This window comes from Solanum stenotomum, chromosome 9, assembly GCF_019186545.1.
Source record: "Solanum stenotomum isolate F172 chromosome 9, ASM1918654v1, whole genome shotgun sequence".
NCBI lineage: Eukaryota > Viridiplantae > Streptophyta > Magnoliopsida > Solanales > Solanaceae > Solanum > Solanum stenotomum.
The window spans coordinates 5071826-5077825 of record NC_064290.1 but is presented as its reverse complement, the minus strand read 5'-3'; positions in this window follow the sequence as shown (position 1 = coordinate 5077825).

Sequence of the window (6000 nt, the reverse complement as noted above, 5' to 3'; positions counted from 1 at the left end):
TGTCTTACATGTGATTCAAAAATGTGCATTCTTCCTTATGTTCTCTTTTGCCAGCGAACTTATTTCCAAGTCAATAAGTTTGTTGTCATTATGAGTGTTTGACTCTTGATTCTTCATATTGTGGTATAAAAATATATTTCTTTTAGGTTTATCTACTTGATGCTCACTGTTAAATATTCTGAGACCATGATTAATTATTATAAATGTGCTTTGACTATTGAGCGTCTGTTTAGCTATTGATGGGCAATTGAGCTTGTTATTATCCCATATGCTTAGTTATTTTAATGGAGTGTCATTATGATTAGTTATTAATCCTTGTATCTTTTTTCTCGCATGAACTTTTGATCTGAGTCCAATTTGGGACTCCCTCTTTTCTCGCATTATTACGGTGTATCAAATCCGACAATTTCCTTTGAATTGGTCCCACCTCAAATGAGCAACGAAGATGAAACAGGGGTACAACTCAAATACACAGGAAAAAAGGCCAAAGTTTGGCTTGTATACAGCAGTATACATCAAAATGTATACACAGATTTTTGAAGGCAAATTGACCCAAAGCACCATATATACAGAAACAGTATACAGAAGGCCCTAGCAGGAAAAATGGGTCAAGTCAATTTATGGCAAACCTTAGGCTTAGGACAGGTGGACCAAGAGTTCAAAAAAATTTGAGTTTGGGCCAGAAGCCCAAATTCGACTTTACTACTTCAGTCTTTATTTATTTCTCGTATATTCTAACTCATTTTATTTGAATTGGTTGTATTTAATTAAATTCCCCAGAAGAAAGTCATTTCTCCTTTTATGCTCAATTTAAAATATTTATAATTTTTATTTATTACTTAGTCTTATTTTATTAGTTGTCTTGCTTTATGAATTATTTCTCATAAAAAATTCACATTTGATTCATTCCTCCTTAAGATAATAAATAATAAAAATAAATAAATAATAAATAAATGAGTCTTTTACTTAGTTATTGTTTTTTCAAGATTAGTCAAAGTCATTTTAAGTCAAATCGTCGGACAACCGCAAGTTAGCTGACATTTCGAGGGCCTAACACCTTCTCGAAATATGCATTGAACTTCGAACCCTTTTATTTTCAATTGATTTTATCTGTTTAAGTTTTTTCTTGATTTTTACTAAAGAATTAAGTGGCGACTCTGTTCTTTTGGAAATTCGATTTCTCTTAAATCATAAGTTTAATCAATTTTTCGAAAACTTAGTCATTTTTCTTTTATTTATTTTTCAAGTGAAACAGAATGACGACTCTGCTGGGGACTTAACTAAGTTCTAACCATAAGATTTGACTTATTTGATTAATTGTTGAATTGTTTATTTGTGATTAAAGTGTTTACATTGTTATAATTGTTATTGCATTCATGACATCTTCCAATATGTATGTATAGTATATTAAAGAAAGGTTTTGCGAAATCGCAGCCAGACTTTTTTATATTCTACCTTTTTTCAAAATGATCGGCAATTTATTGGTTCGTCATGCGTCCAATGGTTGTCGTGAGTTTCAACCTAAGTTGTCCGCTTAGGTTCTCGGTCTTTCAAAAGCCACTCTAAGTCAACTAGCGTAGAGTAAAATCAAATCCCAGATTTAGCGTATTTTTTAACTAAGTTGACCCAACACCCAAGGCGTATTGGGCCCATTAGAAAGTCTACCTTGTGTCGATTTGACCCATTGGTCAATAAAAGATAATCATGCTTATGTGTTTAAATTTGAAAGATGTATACGTCATTTGGCAAAACATTATCTCTTGGGGTTGTGAGTTTAATAGTTTGTTCGAGTCAAAAAAGGATCAAGTTATCATTTCATCCAAAAGCGTGGACATTCGAAAATGACAAAAAATCAAAAAGAGGGACCATCCATGGAAGCATAGTTTAGGATCGTACCTCTGCGTAGGATTTATCATTTGTATCTCTTTTTCCTAGTGTATCCCCTTTCAGTTTTATTCCTAAAATTTGTATAAATTTGAGTTTCGAGGCAATGCAATGTTTCAAACGATGTTATACATCCTTCAAATCGTTAGGTCTACCCTTGGCACAAAAAGGTCACATATGTTTAGAATGTGCAACAATTGTTTATGTGTTATAACTGTTTTTGTGATTATGTTGCTTTATTTGGAGATATTTAGCTAACTCTTTTTCAAATTATTTTTAGGACCCCTAAGCACAAATATCAAGTTACTATCGAAAGTGCATCCAAATACTCTTTGACTCTTTAGTTTCCCAACAAAATTTGAACTTAATTTTTCAAATCTTACTCTTTTCAGAAAAAAAAAAAAGGTTAACCCTTAATCTCAAATCGAAAGAGATTCAAGTTGGTCGAACTACGTAAGATCTAAATTCTCCTTCGTGAGATACGTAAGCAACCTTTCAAGGCTTGGTCCCCATTTTTGAGAAACTTTAACTTTTCCGACTCTTACAAAGAAATTAAAGCTAAGTCTCAATCAAAATAAGAAGTACGATACAATCGACTTTGTCTCAACTCAAGTCGACTTTTCTAATTCACTAATTCCAAAATTAAATAGACAAATTTCTGGCTAGTTAGTCATCTCCAATATTTATGGGCTAGTTTATCTTCGAATGAAGCGACTCTTGTGCGGTTATAACTTTGTGTGTGATATCTTGTATTATCTATTACCTACATAAACTAACACATTCGCCTTTTGAGTTATTTTTTTTTCAGGTATCGAAACTTATTTGTATTAAGAAATTAGTTGAACATTTAAAGTTCTCAAATACTCCTTCCCCACTCGAATTTTGTTGAAAGGAAAAAGAAAAATGACTCAGAATAGTGAGAATATTTGCCTGACCGAAGTTGCTATAGTCCAACTCCCTACCGTTGAATAAAATGAGCTAATTGCACAGTTGATGCAACATATTTCTAAGTTGAGGGTTGAGCTTCAGAAAAACCAAAATTTGTCCATTCCAATTGTCGATATCAACAATTCAAGCGATATAAGACTTCCACTCCATTTTCCTCCTCTAAATTCAAACTCGGAACTTGTCCTAAATAACCCACCGTCCAACCCTGTTCAAAATCCATCTACCATCGACTTAACCACCTTAAATCTTCATCATGCCAGCACTTCATACCAAGCACCGCCTCCCCTTCAAATCATGAATACCAACCCTCAAATTTTCCCTCCTCTTCAAAATAAAAACGCAAATAACTCTCAAATATTCCCTCAATTTCAAAGCTTAAATGTCAACAATCCTCAAACAACCTCTTTCATGTACCAAACCCCTGCTCAAGGCACTCAAAATTCACCAAATGCTCAACCCTTACCTCCAAAAGTCACTTTTAATATCCCAGTTCAAACCGAATCACACCTTCACTATACTGTCGATTCCGAGCTTGACCATTACAAAGAGAAGGAGAAGGAGTGGAGGGCCAAAAAGAAAAATACTAAGCAGATCATAAAGGAAGAGATTGGGAATGTGATAAAAGAACTTGATTACTTTTCAGAAGTTGTGGGGCTGAACTACAAAAAATTATGCATTCTGCCGGATTTGGACCTTCCGGAAGGGTTCAAAGTGCTAAAGTTCGTCACTTTTAATGGAGTTGGAAATCCTCTAGCACATCTCAAAGCTTATTGTGATCAACTCGTAGGAGTTGACAAAAATGAAGCATTGTTGATGCGCGCGCCTCTTCGATCGAAGTCTAAGTGAAGAAGCTCTAGAGTGATTTACATCGCAAAAATTAAAACAATGGACGAGTTGAAATGCACCCGCAAAGGATTTCAATGAAAGATTTGGACATAACGTAGAAACTGCCCCTGATCGCTACTATTTAGAGAATATCAAACAGAAGTCTACAGAAAACTATCGAGAGTACACTCTTCGTTGGAGAAAAGAGGCTGCAAGAGTTCAACCTCCTATGTCTGAATGTGAAATCACTGAAATATTTATTCGAGCTCAAAAGCCTGAGTACTATGAAAGAATGTTGTGCATGATGGGACGAAAATTTGTTAAGGTCCTCAAGGTAGGAGAAGCTTTGGAAGATGGTTTGAAGACTAGAAAGGTCATAAATCTTGTTGCATTGCGATCTAATGACAAAGCTATTAGAATTAGTGATATGCCTACGTTAAAAGGGAAAAAAAAAGGTATTTTTTGTCATGGCTATTCATATGCAGTCGGTCCAACAAAGAAATTATCAAAATTGTCATGTCAATCAGAAACGATTCCCTCGTCCAAACTTTAGGAAGGCTCCTAAAGTATTAACATCATTAAGGGAATCTCAAACTCAACTTTATGAAAGATTGAGAACGATGGGTATACTCCATCACATAGAAGAAAGACCAGTTAATCCTTCGGGAATATTTTATAGGTCTGACCACAAATGTGCTTATCATTCAGGAGCTGTTGAACACGACACAAAGAATTGTTCAACCCTCAAGCACAAAATTCAAAACATGATTAATAACAATTTAATCAATATTAATTAAGCCTCCCCAAATGAAAACTTATTGGATGCTAAAGAGTAAATACAAGATATACCTGAACAGAGTCATTTGAAGATATTCGACATCAAAAGTTGAAAAGAAGTATGCCCAACGTCGGTCATAATTATGCATATGAAGTTATTGTTATCTTTCTTTTGAAAATGCATAGTTAATCTCTTTCTGTTCATTTTATTGCACCTTTCCTTGTAATGAACTACGTTTGACTTGAATTCTCAAGAATGAGATACGTAGGCGGCCTATGTCGGCCTCAGTCGTTTCTTTATCAAAATCTTCTATTTTTGTTAATCTTTGAGTGGTGGAACTACGTTTGACCTGATTCCTGCCTCAACGGGATAAGTAGGCGCCATAATGGCTCGATCATATTTTTCGTAAGATTTCTATTTCTCTTATAAATGAAATCCGGGACAAAAAATTTGAGGGGAACTCAAAAATTCATTTGAAGATAGACTTCTCCAACAAGTCAAGACTGAAGATCAAAATGCAACTGGGTTAGTTTTGAGTGGATCTGAAAAAATTAAGATGAAATTTTCTAGAAAATCAAGTTTGCAACTGAGACAGAATTTTTGACTTCTAGAATGAGCAACCTCAGAATCAACAAAGAAAAGTACAAGAGTTTCTCCTTATTTTAGACTGGGACACATCAAGACTATCTTAAAAATGATGGACGAGCGCGTAAGCCAACTTCATGAAGGAGAATGAAGACAAGACCAACAAAAATCAGTCTTTCAAACTAAGAATTTTTCTTTAGATGCATGAACATCAAAGTCACAGAATGGAAATGTAAAGCTGTCACGTGCGGCAAAAGGCGTTATTTACACCCATCGTGACCTCATCAACATAAATTAGAAAACTTTCCATCTCATTTTATCTTTATTTCATTATGTTGCCTCAAGTGATTTATAAACAGTTTCTTTTTATTTTGTAGGAATATTGAAGACAAACACTAATAGATTCTTTCAAAGATTTAAAAAACAATGTGTTGGAGGATCGCTAGTGACGAGTCACGATCAAAGTCACCATTAGGCTCATCATAGCTTATTCCTGACAAGACAAATGACTTAATCTAACGTTTTATCTTTACTTATATTCTTTACTTTATCATCGATACTAATATTTGGTGTTAAGCTTTGCAAGTGATAGTATTGATAAAGTCAGGATCATATGTGAAATCGACATCAAATCTGAAGATGATCAAAAGTGACACTTTCTTAGAGGTGTTGCAAGGGAAAATCACCAAGTCCATCACATTAGAAAAGATGTTGGAGATCGTAATATCCTCATGAAAGTCAAAGTTTTCGATAATGATTGAAGATGTCAGCAACAAACTTAAATTTTGTTGAGTTTGTCAAGGAAGACGGGAGTGACTTTAATCTTCGTGTGGAAGAATTAAGCCATTCACCTCGATATTTTATTTTATTTTTTTTAAAAAAGAGGGAGTCGTAGTCGCGACGTGCATATATATCGATATAGTTTTTTTATATGATTGTCGCGTAGCAGTTTAGGCGTACTTGTTTGTTGACAATGTTAG